The following is a 15,376-nucleotide window of genomic DNA, read 5'->3' as shown; positions in this document are numbered from 1 at the left end:
TCTCGTTCGAGTCAGATGCCCGTTCGAGTGGGAGTATGTAAGTGTGCTGCGAACTATGCGCTGCCACTACAGCTACCGCTTTCAGAATTTTAAACACTAATTCGCAGTATATGTGACTTGCAGGACCGCTTTTAATATAGCGGACATAGCAGCCATATTGTTGGTTCGTTGTTATTGAACCTCTCGTGTATTTGTTCAGAGTGAAGCAACCTGAACGGACAAACTGAGTATCTCATTTTTCTAAGGTTTGAAGTTCCTCTTTTCGTTCTTCCGTGTTTGCGATTTAAAAACTGGGTTGTTTTGGAAATCAGGCTTATGCAAACACAAATAACCAGAGAGAATAGGTACAACACACAAATGATAAACAAACTGAACAACAAAATTAAAAAACAATTTAAAAGAGAACTAACCATCAACATATCACCAGCCACAACAGAAAACCAAGAACACAACCTCCAGGCAAACACAGGATACAAGGAACACCCTATAAATAGTACACCATGGCACACACTAACGTACAGCAACAAAAACGTAGGCCGGCCGCGGTGGTCTAGCGGTTCTAGGCGCTCAGTCCGGAACTGCGCGACTGCTACGGTCGCAGGTTCGAATCCTGCCTCGGGCATGGATGTGTGTGATGTCCTTAGGTTAGTTAGGTTTAAGTAGTTCTAAGTTCTAGGAGACAGATGACCACAGATGTTAAGTCCCACACTGCTCCGAGCCATTTTTTGAACAAAAACGTAGACAGGATGGGAAACATTTTGAAGACACAAGGGCTACAAATATCGTTCCGCACAAATAACACAGTACGGAAGAATCTAAGATCTAAGAACACCTCTGCAGTCAAACTCTCCAAAGCTGGAATATATCAGTTAACCTTCAGTTCATGCCAGGCAGTCTACATAGGCCAAACATGTAGAAATTTCAAAACGAGATACTCCGAACACCTCAGAGCCCTAAGAAGTGATAGTACACACTCCACCCAAAGAACATGTAGACTGATCTTAATATCCTCAGAGGAGGCAACAGTCTCTGTCAAAAACTCACAATGGAGGAGAACTACCACATATAAAAGGTAATAATAGAGGGAAAGAGAGTCCTGAATGAAAATACAACACTGTGCAACAAAACACTGTTTGGTACACTGAATGAATATTACAAAGGTGACTCCCTACAAAAAACATAACACCCCTCTTTCCATCTCTCTCTCTCTCTCTCTCTCTCTCTCTCTCTCTCTCTCTCTCTCTCTCTCTCTCTCACTCTCACTCTCACCCCTCCCCCCTCTCCCTCTCTCACACACACACGTCCAAAACCAGCGATATAACACACACAAGACCAACGATGAACAAATGAGCAACTACAGTAACATGGCACATCTCACTGGGTGTGTTGTCAGCAGTGTCTGCTCAGATCACATTTCGCCACATTTTGTGTGAGTGCATGTGAGGTGAAGTAGTGAGCGGAAATTTGTGAATAACTGAGTGTAAGCAATGAGCTAAATAGTAGCTGATTGAGACATCAACCAGGAACACGGAACAGGACGGAAAATGTAAGTACAGAAACGTACATAACCTCTAACGTCGAAACAGCTCCCCACAAATACCCAATAATTTTCTTCACAGCTAGTTTGCAGATGACATGCTGTCAAAAAATTGACAGAAACTAGCACTAAAATCGATGTATAATAAATAATACAGTTCAATTAGCGATGTATTTTTAAGGTGAGTGTCCAAACAAAACGAAGCAAATTGCAAATATTGTATTTCTTAGGCCTACAGTAGTTAAACTATTACAAATGTGATATTGTACTTTACAGAAAATAAAAAAATAACACAAAGAAGATGACACATAGGTGTCGAAACATGTCCAAAAGAATTAGGAAATATAAAAATAAACTGATTGTTTTTGCATAAGGCTGATTCCCAAAAATGAGTATCATTCAAAATGGCGATAAACCAGAAAAACATGTTTCTTACCGTGTCTGTTTCTCAGAACAGTTGTGTACAGGGTGTTATGGGCGTAACTGAAGATACACAATGACTAATGACTACTGAACAACATTATACCAGTATTAATATCATTTCCAGACTAATAATTATAGCTGCTATGAGTAGTATGTTTTTGGGTTCGTTAGTACCTCCAAGTTATGCAAGGCACAAGAGAGGCATTAATTCTTATTCCCCCCCCCCCCCACCCAGGTAGCAAGCCAGAGTTGAAGTGAGGACATGAGAACAAAAAACGGAAAGTCTATACTGGCAGGCAGTAGTGGTGGACTTACGACTGTGCAGAAAACATCAGATAACAAATTACGTAGCGTGTCTGCAGGAAGGCTGTTAGACACAGAAAAGGCAATTAAAACAATGAAGTGGGTACACATTAGAGTGCGAATGATCACAGTATCTTTACCCATACACCTAACGCCATGTACATTAACAGGGTGTTACAGAACGAGGTGAAAAAATTTTGGGACGAAATTCAGAACGTTTTTATGTCAAGAAAATACTCAGCTGAAATAAAACTTCTACAGACACCGCTGGGCTGTTGAAGATCAACACACCACATGGACTAAGAGCTGACAGGTGTGGCTCTCAGTAAACATTGGGATGAAATTCTGTGGTGATAACATTGTGGGACCACGTATCATATCAGATTGTTTGAATAGTATTTGAACTTCCTGGAGAACTTGTGGAAGATCTTCCAGTTGTGTGGTAATTTGTGGTTTCAGAACCAAGGGTCTCTAGCGCAGTGTTATCGTCGAGTCTGGGTGTATCTCGCAGTCAGACAGTAAGCAGCGGAAAAAAAGCGAATATATTCGAGTTAAAAAGGCTCCGCCAGAAGAGTGGGGAACCGGCTGCGTCAGTCCGCGTTCCGTCGTCCTCACTAGAAATTCTGGCACGGGAACATATTCCCACTCCTTTAAAGCAGAACATTCTGAGTCCTTCTACACAGTCTCTCTTCGCATGTACCCACGTGTTTAAGATTTAGGTATAGGGGAGGGCGCATTTTGGACCGACATTCTGAAGTTCACTGACGTGGGAGGATCCAAACCCCACAAGCCTATGTAGGGTCTACACTCGTCTGGATGTTTCATTCCCGCTGCCTCCTCAGTCTTTTGCTCCCAGTGTTTCTATCTCCACCCATCACTCAGGGAGCATCAATATTTCCTCTCTCTTTGACTCTCACTGTTATTGTTTTCATCCATTTCTCTTTCTCTCTCACTGCCATTCCCTGTCTTTCACCATCCCTGTTTCCACACATTTCCTCTCCCATAAGCGTTGTCTCTCCCTCCTTCTGCCATCACTGTCTCTCTGATATTCTCTCGGAACAAAAAAGAGTGCAAATATTTTGGCGTGCCAGGTGGAGTACGGACTGAGGCAGCTAGGTCCAACCCAGTCTTTTTAAGAGGAACATACTCGCCTTTTTTGTGCTCCAACAGGATCGTTTTTACCCTCGTTCACCTCTTCACCCTACTACAGCAGGGTGTGTTGCTTGTATAAAACCAAGTTCAGTCAGAAAAGTTTTGACAGTTTATTTACGTAGTTCGACACATTTATGTTTTGATACATATAAATAACAAGCACGGATAATATAGGCTTAGCAAAAAATCGTTTTTTTAACATTTTTACTTGCTCATCGATTGCAATTCATTGAATGCATCCGGATTATGATTTGTAAAAATGTTATCAGAAATATTTTACCCAGTTTGCAATCTTTCTTGTTCTGGCAGTCATTTTCTCTTCAGGCATGCCAAGAACTCTTTTAGGCCTTTTTATAGAAGTGGCCGTCCCCACAACTCATACTTTTCGACTCAAAAACCGTGATCTTCGGGATTTTCTCAGGACCGCCCGTGAAGAAATGGCGCTTTTAAAAGCCGCCTTCGGTCCACACTAGGCCAAACCTATTACAAAAGAATCAACCGGTTTGTTCAATTTGCCTGGGTTGGAGAAAGTGAGTAATGTTCAAGTTCGAGGCTGTACTGTAATCGTACAGTGCAGTACTACTGCAGTGTGGCCTCTCCTCCGTTAGGTATAGGCCAAGGGCTATTCAAATCATTTGACCCCTTATCTCTGCGATCAGCGGAAACCAAAGTGTGATCCACTGAAAAATGGCGTTTTCACGAGTGACCTTTTGGAACACACCGGTACCATTCACTTTCGTCCACGACCCGGAGAGAACGTGATGCCCAGTGTTTGGCCTGTGCGCTTCCCTGACCTCGCCCGTCTGGGCATTTTCCTCTGCGATTATGTTAAGTCCCTTGTATTCTCAACGCCTTTAGAAACAGTACCTGAGTTTCTTGAGTGCATCTTTACAGCGTCTGACGCCATCAGAGGGAAGCGTAGAATCTTCCGACAAAACACGGGACTGTGTTTTGCACACCATATAACGAGGTAGTGAAGCCACAGGTCCGGTTTACAGTATCTGATTGTACTCCGCTGTAAATAAACGTTCTCAAAGTTTCCTTTCGCTCACCGAATGGGTAGAAAGCTCACAGTGCTGAACAAACTTCATTTCGTATTTACGGCTAAAGATTCCTTAACGCAAAATATTCTGAATTTCACCTTCTACAGCCCCTCATATTTTTAAAACGTTGTTCGGTAACACAGTTATATGTAGCGGTAAGGTTGCCTCTTCCGCCAGTACCAAGGTAAATCTCTTCCGTTGTTGCTACCGTTGAGATCTTCGTGTATCCTGACAAGGGACCATCACAAGGTACTATCACGCCAGCCAAGGTTTTATAACGAGATGTTACTCCTCCCTCTCCTTCTTTCTCAATCGGGCTTGGGACAGGTTATTACGGATTACAGCTGTACAGGAACGTGTTACGCAGAAAATAAACCTTTCGAATCAAATGGATACAGAATCTACAAAAGCAAGTCCATCAGCAAAATACTGGAAGGCATACCCATTTTCGGCAGTGATTTCATAATCTCTTATAAAATAATTGACTCAGTGGTAAGTTTTGACCAGATTGCCGAAAGAACATCTTCTCTAACATTTATATCCACAATTCTAAAAGTACATGCCCCGACAAATGATAAAAACCGGAAGGAAATAAATCATAATGTAGATGAATACTGGAAGAAAATTGACAACTACATGAGTAAAATACCAACGAAACACACTATTATTATACTGAACAACTACAGTGCACAAATTGGAAAAGAGAAAAAAGATAGGAAAACAGCTGGTAAAAACATCTGCTCACGAACTTGCCACCAAAAACGAGGAAAGGCTGATAGAACTATGTGATAACGAAAACGTACTCGTCAAGGCCTCGTTCTTTGAGACAAACATAAGAAGCTAACGGTATGCGTATCACCAAACCGAATACGTGGGGAAAACAACTAGACCACATAACAATAAGCACAAAGTCACCTCAAAAAATAATGAATGTCAGAGTCATAAAATCCGCAAATATCAAATCGGATCAATACATCTCCGTAGCTAAGTTTAGGACTAAGCCTGAAGTGTGCGGGAAACGCAAAAGACAAACTAAGATCCCAAAATACGATCATGATAAACTGCAGCAAGGAAAATTAGAGGCAGAACTTCAAAACTAGGGCTCTCAAAAATGGGATCATTGAAGTAGCAATCAGTTCGGTACAACTTACCAACCGTAAGAAACAGACATGGTGAAACTATCAATGTGACAAGGTTCTACAAAAACAGACAGAAATCATGGGAAATGTAGAATGCAAACAAAAGACACTAAAACAGATAAAACTTCCTACAAAAGAAAAGAGAAACGACTAGAACTGTTAAGAGAGAGAGAGAGAGTGGGGGGGGGGGGAGGGGGAAAGGGATAGTGGAAGCTGTTCATCATAAATGAGCTACTAACTGAAAGGCCCATTCTAAGCAGAATAACTGTGACATAATGGCAAAATAATTTGAAGATTTACAGAATCGTCGTAAACTTGGAACCAGATTCAATTTTAGTGAAAATTATACTCAACAATTCAACGGCCTCGGATACAAATGAACTTAAGGAAATCATATGCGCCTTAGAAAATAATATGGCAGTCAGTGAGGACGGGATTAAGACGGAGCTACGGTAGGCTCTAGATAATGACATCATTTTTAAACTTTAAAATATATGGTAGATAAAATCTGGGAGAAAGAAGAAATTCCAGAAGACTGGAAAACTGCCTCTGCACAAGAAAGGCCCTGAAACTGATCCCAATAGATACTAATAGTTGCAGGGGGATATCCTTTCTGCCAGTAACATATAAAATCCTACCTAAGGCACTAGTCAATCGGGTGGAACATCAGCTAGACTCACAAATAGGGAAATACCAAGGTAGATTTCGGAAAAATAGATCATGCAATGTACAGATCTGGAATCTAAAAACCATCCTCGAAACGAGAAAACTGACAAGCAAAGACACAACTATTACCTTTCTAGAGTTCATGAAAGCATATGATTCCATTTATAGAGAATCCCTTATGAGTATTATAAAATAATTTGGCTTCGACCCAAAAACTAAAAAAAGTAGAAAGGAGACTGGTTGGAAGCATATTCACCCAAAGGACAACGGGAACAGTATAAAACATACTACGATCGAACAAAGAAATTACGAACATGTAGGGAATATAATACGTACTATGCGCAAAAGAAGATTGTCATTCTTTGGGCATTTGGCGAGGACGAAAAACAGGCTCACAAAACAAATCTTTAATAAAATAATGAAGCTTAAAAATTTACAGACTTTAAATTACCTCAGAGAAGCAAACATTGAGATAATGGACACACACAACGGAAATTTATACAGATAATCTTCAGAGAAGAACAGGAGAGAAAGAAAGCAGCCTCATAACATCGAGGAGCTCCGAAGACGGAGGTCAGAACGCATGAAATATGGGCAGAAAGGAAGAAGAAGGAAGAAAGCAAGAACTGATGTACTGATTTAACATGCTCTGCAAAAGTGACATTCGAATATGTGTGCTTGTGTCCATTTATTCTATATCATAATAGTTACAATGAACTCGAAGTATTAGGGCAATATTAAAAGAAACAGCCTCCTCAGATGAAACAAAATTCTATTGATCAAGTGAAAGAACAAATGCCCAATGTTCAAGAGTTTCATGCACCGCTAAAAAGCTGGTTACAACCCGAAACTGATAGCAGTGGGACCTTTTGGGGAAGATGTTAGTGCAGGTCAAAATGACAGGCTAATGGAAAATGTCGCAGTTGACAAGAAACTAAGATCCACCGACAAAGAAACTGAAGCTGTACACGAGAGTGTTTGGGCGAGATTCACCATCGGTCATTTCTTCTGGCTCTATCGACCTTGAGACTCACCCCTAGATGAAACTTTAGAGCAAACCTCAGTTCCCTAGTACGTAAGTTCTCCAAACATCTTCATCTACATGGTTACTCTGCAGTTCACAATTAAGTGCCTGGAAGAGGGTTCATCGAACCACCTTCAAGATATTTCTGTATCATTTTACTCTCTAACAGCGTACGGGAAAAGGAGCACTTAAAACTTCCTGAGCCAGCTCTGATTTCTCTTACTTTATTGTGATGACCATTCCTCCCTACATAGGTGGGCGCTAATCAAATAGTTTCTTGCTCTGAGGAGAAAGCTGATGATTGAAATTCCATGAGAAGATCCTGCCGAAACGAAAATCTCATTTGTTTTTCTCGTCATCAGAGCAGGCGACAGTCATCCGACAACGACCTAGGTGGGTTGCAGTTTTTTAGCTGTGGGCGTGACAATACATCCTCCGAAAGAGAGGACCTTTGCCTTTCACGGGCAAGTGCACTCTAGAGAGATACCCAAGCACAAGCCATTATCCGACTGAACTTCTCTAGCTCTGTGAAATTTGGAAGGTAGAAGATGAGGTACTGGTAGAAGAGAAACTGTGAGGACTTGTCGTCGGTCATTCTATTGTAGCTCAGTCGATAGAGCAGTTGCCCGCAAAAGACGAAGGTCTCAGGTTGGAAACAGTGCAGCACACAGACTTACCGTACCAGAAAGATTCATCTCAGGAAAGTAAGTCTGATAAACATGTATTCACGTAATCTTAACTTCGTTCTCATTTATTGGATTGTACATTTTGTCTGTTTATCTCTTTTTTCCATAAATAGCTGCCATGTCCCAGAATAGCACGAAATTTAGTATACACCAGTTTCAAACAGCATCACGTGGAATGTTATCTTACGGCAGAGCTTTCAAAACGTTTACTTAAAGAGCAGTCGTTTTGATCTTTCTCGTATTTCCTCCCTTGCCTAATATTTGGGATTTTATTTTGAGTGTTTGCTTCTGTATTATAGAACCAGGAAGCGCGCTGTTTGTATAACCATATATCTCTCTACGTCTTAGTGTTTATGCTAAGAAAACTAAAGCGCGCTGTTTGTATAACCGTATATCTCACTACGTCTTAGTGTTTATGCTAAGAAAACTAATAATGAAATTTCTTCGAATTAAGTGTCTGTATAAAGGACTACCTAATAACAATAATATAAATAATATATCACCAGTTCGTGTTTTTTGTGGTCTTTCCATGGCGTCTGACTGTGTATATCATGACACTATTTTAAAAAAACTCAAGTTTTACGGAACTGATGACATTAAACACAACTGTTTGGACTTGTTCTTGACAAACAGAAAACAAAACGTTGTGCCGAATAATTCAGGCAATGTAAGAAATGTAGAGAATTTTAGTGACTAGGGTAAAATCACAAAGGGATTCCCACAGGGTTCAATTCTGAGTTTACTCCTTATACACGCGAATGACCTTCCAAGTATTAATCAGCAATCAAAACTTGTACTTTCTGCAGACAGTACTGAGCCGTAGCTGGGTTACTGGCGCCACCTTTCGAATTCCTGGGGCCACTAGGTCAATAGCTCGTGAGATGACCGTCTGGTTTGAAGCCACTAAGGTCTTTTTTTGAGATTGTTGATGGGGAGGGGGCGCGTTGTGGCGTGGCGAGTCGGGGAGCTGCGACGGAGGGGTGAGGGCGGTGTGGGGGGTCCGCATCACTTGCGCAAGCGCCTCGGCGAGTGGTCACCGGGCATCTTTGTGGGCCGATTTGAATCCGCGGCTCACTTTGAGAGCCGTCTCCGTGTGTAGCCTGGCCAGCTAGCGCTGGGACGTGACACACCGTGTGCTGTGCTCATTTCTGGGCCCTTCGTAGAGTTAAGTTCTGGACTTTGAGGTCTTGTCTTTTCTTATTGATACCTATAGGTCTATTGCGATCATTACGATTTCTTAGCTGATCTATTTCGCTGTCAGTTGGTTGCTTGAATTGTGGCTTTTGCTTGCTTTTCGTAAGTCGATACTGGCCTCGGTTGTTTGTTAACAGAATAGTCTCTTCTGTGCTGTGGCCAGACTACACCGACCTCCCCCATCGGCCCCTGTCCCCCGTCGTCGTCGCGAAATACCTAGATGGTTGCTCTTCAGCCGACCTCCCTGCCAAACGTCTTCGAATGCCAGATAAGTACCTTTCTCTTTGAATAAGGCCGGATGCTGGCTTGGAGCTACATTTGGGCAGTGCAGACGTCATCGCTCTGTTAATTATATTGGCTTAGGAGGTTTCTGGGTCTCAAAATTTGCAGCTGATGAGGCTATGTAGTTGGGGTTTGCAGCCTAGTTACTTTTAGGGCGTTTCGCCGACGTCGAAGATGTGGTACCTTGCAGTTCTGGTCATTGTTGTTGCTTTCGAGTAATTAAACTTGTGTGTTAATATTTCTTTCGCCGGTCTGCACCCAACGGTAAGGGCTTTGGAAGGCCGGTCCTCTCGTTGTAACCTTTCTTGGCCGTCCTTTTTTATGTAATCTCGTGCTCCTTGTGTATAAGCCTTCTGGTGCACCCCTTATTACTTAATTGAAGCAGTTTTTCTATTTGGTAGTCTTACTTAACTGAAAGTGCTATTAAAGACGGCATGCTTGTTTTCTATTTGGTAATTTTACTTAACTGAAGCTGTTATTACTGAAGACCTGCGCGTTTGTTACTTAGTAATTTTTCTTAACTGAAGCTGTTAGTATTGAAGGCCTGCCTGTTTTCTGTTTGGCAATTCTAGTTAACTGAAGCTGGTATCATTGAATTCCTGCCTGTTTTCTATTTGATAATTTTACTTACCTGAAGCTGCCTGTTTCCTATTCGGTAATTCTACTTATCTAAAGCGGTTATTGTTGGAGGCCTGCCTGTTCCCTTTTAATTACATTAAGAGCTACTACCTAAGTTAGGTTAGCTGAAGCTCTTGTTAATCAAGGCCTAGTTGTTTCATTGCGCGACTATTCAGATCTGGCATCTTAATCAATCTGTGTTGTAATTAACTGAAACTGTGATTGCGAAAAGCCTACCTGTTTCAGAGGTATTTATATAAACAAGATAGCGACAGGAAATGACAGATGATGGTACAGGGGACCTAACTTTTCTCCTTACATCCTTTTATCCATAATTGTGCGTTTCAAATACCCATTATAGAGAGAAAGCAGTAGAAGAGTTAGTAAACGATATGAGACCAGTCAGGGGTAAGCTTAGAAAGAATGACCCTCTGATTAGACAGGATAGGCCTGATTTGAGACAGGACGAGCCTCGTCTGAAATGGGACTAGCCTCTGCTACGACAGGACAGGACTCTCCTGAGGCAGAACAGGCCTCTCTGCTGAGAGACGACAGACATAGAAAGTGGAAAGGGGTCTACAAACACACAAGAAAAAATTCCTGTGATTAGTACAATGAATGTCGCACATTTGTCAGATTAGTATCAGCTCACAGACACAGAATATTGAAAGGAATTAGCGCAGTATAAGACCATAAAACAGGTAATCTCTTGCAGAAAAGTAAAATTGTTTCGTCACAACATCAAAGAGTGGAAAAACAATATAGATGAGTCTAGAAGCTGTGAAAAAATCTGAAGGGATAGATGTTCTATGCCTCTCTGAACACAATGTAACTACAGTGATGGAGACGCTAAATATATAGACTAGCACCATTTTCATGTAAAATAGAGTTTAAGTGGAAAAAGGGGGAGTTGTAACATACGTAAAAGTTGGACACAAGGTCAAAAGTATTTCAACAAATAGCTTTTGTGTTGATCAGTGCGTTGAAGAATGCGCTTATTGGTTTTTAGTACAGAATACTTCTATGTAACTGTTTGCAGATCCCCTCTAGGAAACTTTCAGCTATTTGGATGCATTATTGAGCTTTCTGTCAGACAAGAAGAGACAGTTTGTAGTTTGTGAAGATTTCAATGTAGATTTCTTAAAACATTGAGACAGGAAAAATGATTATTGTTCGGATGTTTCAATCTAACTTCATTAGTCAAATTTCCAACTCGTACGCAGCAAAATAGTAGGACACTATTCATAAAATTTTTGCTGACACTACTCAGGCTGGAACAATTAATGTGTAAACAGATACAGTAAGATACCATGTTTTAAGAGTAAGCTAAAAGGGGCGCTATGGTTTAAGCAAAGTGATTAAATTGTCCAGAAGTATGCATGTCCTAATAGAAATAAATAACGCAGATAATAAGATTAAAACTGTATCAGACACTGTCAAACTGAGATAGGAAAGCCAGTCAGTGTACAAAACTCCCTAACAATTACAATAAATGTGAATTTTGTAACTAACAATTTAGAAGTTGCAAGGATAATATGTTAGAATGTTCTAAACATAGTAGCAAAAATAAGATTAAAATGTTCAGTTGAAGAAGGAAGAGAATATATTAAAAATATCATTCCACAAAACTTTAAGCTACGGTAGTAGAAGTTGCGTCGACATCATTCATTGAAATTAATACAATTATAAAAACGCAGCCGTGTTTTACACTGCAGGTCCGCCTCTGGTGACGTCTAGTGGAGAGTTTCGAACTACGTAGGGGCGACCGGGTGCTTTTGATCAGATAGATTGTTTACAGCGTATCTCAGTGGTGTAGAGGAAGTCGAGACGTACAACAACGACCCCCCCCTCCCCCCCTCAAATTCGTGCCGACCTCGTAGTCCCTCCCTCGGATCAGGCTTATCAGCACGCCTGGCTCCTCCGCCGTGTAGAAATGTACGCCTGCACCTGTTTTAGTGGAGCACGCGTAAACTGTAAATCTTGCGTTTGTGTAAATTTTAAGTGAAAGTTTTGAGAATTGTAACAGCATAAAATGACGAATTAACTCTTTTATTTATATCACCTTCTTACTCTGAAACTGCTGCACTTGCAGGAGTTAACTGTAGACCGATTTTTAAAAGTATTACTTTTTGCGTAACGTTTACAAAAGTGTTTTCGCTAGAGTGAAATTTTTGCAGAAAAGGTTGTCGTCACAATTCTCCTGCGCGAAAGTTGAAGTTAATAATTGTAACGGAACAGCCGATCGTGTTGGTGGCGTAATAGTCCACTGAACCAGACGAAGAAAGGTCGATACGGGAAATAATGTGTGTAGTCGCAGTTCTCGCCTTTAGCCTGGTAGCAGGGAGTGGCACGAACAGCTGACCGTTGTGAGAGAGTGGGAATGCGTGTCGAGGTTATTTTCGTGCGGCTAGCGCGAATAGCGGAAACGCGCCCCCCTACCGAACTGTCGCCCCTGAGACGCGGCGCCCTGGGCTGCTGTGCGGAGGCGGCGCCCGGCCTCCCTCCCGTAAACGGCCTCTTCACTCCACGCCTCGCCCCAGAGACACACTAACGCCCCAGAGGCACACTATCTGCGAGTACGTTTAGCGGTTTCACCAGGCCTCGTACAACATACGAGGGGCGTCAACAGCGTACCGCCTCCTCGTCTGGCACATCTAACAGACTTGGAGAGGGATCCGATCGCCAATCTCCATTGGACCAGCTCAGCTGGTCCAATCACGCGCCTGCCAAATTTGTATGACTATCCAACGAGTTCCACCAATAATATCCAAACAGCAGACTTTGTATACAATTTATTAAATTGCCAATACTAAACACTTTTAAATAACAACAAATTCATATAACTTACGAAACTTAACGAATTGTTAATGAGTGAGCTTTAAAAACAATAACGGATGCTTGCCACCATAAAATCAAGAACCTCTTACAATAGTGCTTTTGCCGTTTATCCAAAAGACAAAATCCAATAATAAGTTAACTTGGCATTACAATTTAAAATGATTTATATAAAAAACTTTGAGAAAGATAATGGCGCTTGGCACCTTAAAGTGAAAGAAACGCAAGACACAACCAATAAATATAATAACAAAATAATAATTTGATACAAGCAAAGGGCGAGGGCAACTCCCAACGCAATCGCAAACGAGCGAGCTCTCAACTCTTGGGAGCCTTCCCACTAGAAACGGCCCCCGAAATAAACCGCTGAGAGCTCCCCGACATTCCTCCCACAACTGCCCATCACTTACGCAGCTTGGTTATGTTCTGTAACACACGACATACTATCAACACAATATAAAATTCAAAAATCAAATAACAATATAACATCCCGACAGCACATGACAAACCGTGGCGCCGTTAATACGGGAGCTCTTAATAAGTGCTGGAAGCCAACACACACAAATCTCAAACAATTCTCGCTTCCTAAAACGAAACGATAAAAGCCAAGCGCACACAATAGTCAAACCACAGTCTTAAAAGTGCCTTAACGACACCAAACGCGACTATTCCGCAAAGTAAAAAAATACAGAACATACCACTAAATGCTGTTACACAACCAAATTGACTAGATCGTGTTGTTCAGGTTCCAGAAGACCACATATACCAAGGAGCAGTAATTCACTATGTATATACTGTACAAAACCGCCCTTCTTAGGCAGACTTTACCTAACACATCGACTGCCAAATGTACCATACATTATCTCAACTCCGGGCAGGACTCAAGTTGAGTAAATAAATTAGTACCGACTAATATCGTAACGAGCCACACACAGAGCAAAAAGTCCCAACAACACGACTCCAAAATTCAGCAACTAGTTGTCTCCGGGCCAGAGCATCACAGGACCCCACTGGACATGTAGGCAGAATAAGTACGCCGACTCGAATTAATCACCACCGCACGGCCAGCACAGCGGCAACTCGCCTCCGCCCCAGACCACTCTGCTCATATTGCGAGGCACAACCACCTTAGCGCTAGTCACTAGCCGGTCAGGCAGAGTGAACTTCACGTTCCGTGCAATACCGGGAAAATCAACTACCGTCTCGCTTTCCGCCAGCCGCCGCAAACACACGCCAGCGACGTCACAGCAAATCGCCACCGGACCACCACCCGCACCAGGGCAGCGAACTATAGTCGATTACAGTGCGCGCTCTGAAACAGATCACAGGTTAGCGGCGCGCGCCATATCACAGTTTGTGTGGGGGGAGAGGAGAGGAGGGGAGGGGAGGTGAGTGGAGTGCTCGCTTACTCGTCGCCGGTGTGGCCACCGCACCGAGCACACCGTGGTCCCTTCGCACCTGCGCCTGGAATCCAGTGACAGATGAAGGACTCTCTGCAAAGCTCCGTGTCGTCCTTACCGTTGACAGTAGGCTAGCAGCTCCCGGACTAGGTAATTATCGTCCGTCCGTAGACTGGCGTACACACGACAACACACACGGCTGCACCTCGGGTACTAATAAACCGCTCCAGCTGTATTTAGTCCTTCAGTATTGGATCGTAGAGATTTCGTGGCACTGAACGTATGACTGCAACATTAGAGCGGAAAAGGTAGTCTGAGCAAACGGCCGGTTTGCAACGGTGCAGCGTGCAGTCTGTTGAGCGATGCGTCGCGGTTCTGCACTGTCCTGGGGGCCCGAGTGTGGCGGCGCTCGCTCCCGGGTCAGGTCCCGTTCTTGCAGTGCTCTGCAGAGGAGCAGCGGCGCCGTGGCGCGGGGCCCGCCGGCTGCGACGTCACGGACAGCCAGCGTCGCTCGTGCACTGGTGCCGGCTGCCTGCGTGCTCCCTCCGGCAGCCCTCCCACCACACCCCGAGGTCAGCTGCGCCCCAGTGCAGGTACCCAGCTGTGTACCACGAGCCTCAGTACTGGCTACAGCCCAGTTAGCGCGTCTATCATTCCTGGGGAGGATACAGCATCCCACAATGCCAAGTTCTAGGTTTTCTAATCACTGCAATTAGCCCCAAATACACTTTCAGCACGTCAAGTTCGTTTCCTCTTTTTCTTGGGCCAGATGACCTGAGGTGCAGGGAGCTACTGGCGAAATTTTCTTTCGATTAACCGGCAAATACATCACAGTGGTTTCCTGCACAGAACAGGTTTTTCACTTAAAATCGTTAATTTGCGGCAAAATATTAACAAACAAACCTATAATAGTATCGTTTGTACATTGCAACAATGCATTAGATTCTGGACGCATAGAAACAGTACATTACATCATTATACAGTTTGATGTTAAACCAAAATTAGAAAACATAGTTGAGAAACACTAGCAAACACGATGTCTAAAGTTGCTTATATAGGAGAAGTATGACAGTA

At 42.8% G+C, this 15,376-nt stretch overlaps 1 protein-coding gene across 5 annotated transcripts in view; it reads left to right on the top strand.

The window, feature by feature from the left end:
* LOC126327189 (NAD(+) hydrolase sarm1) overlaps nucleotides 1-15,376 on the top strand; it is a 1,227,458-nt gene that overhangs the window by 780,573 nt on the left and 431,509 nt on the right. The window lies entirely within an intron of this gene.

The sequence above is a fragment of the Schistocerca gregaria genome, chromosome 1, assembly GCF_023897955.1.
Source record: "Schistocerca gregaria isolate iqSchGreg1 chromosome 1, iqSchGreg1.2, whole genome shotgun sequence".
Taxonomy (NCBI): domain Eukaryota; kingdom Metazoa; phylum Arthropoda; class Insecta; order Orthoptera; family Acrididae; genus Schistocerca; species Schistocerca gregaria.
Note: the sequence above shows the minus strand (reverse complement) of the source record. Positions and strands in the feature narration are given on the sequence as shown.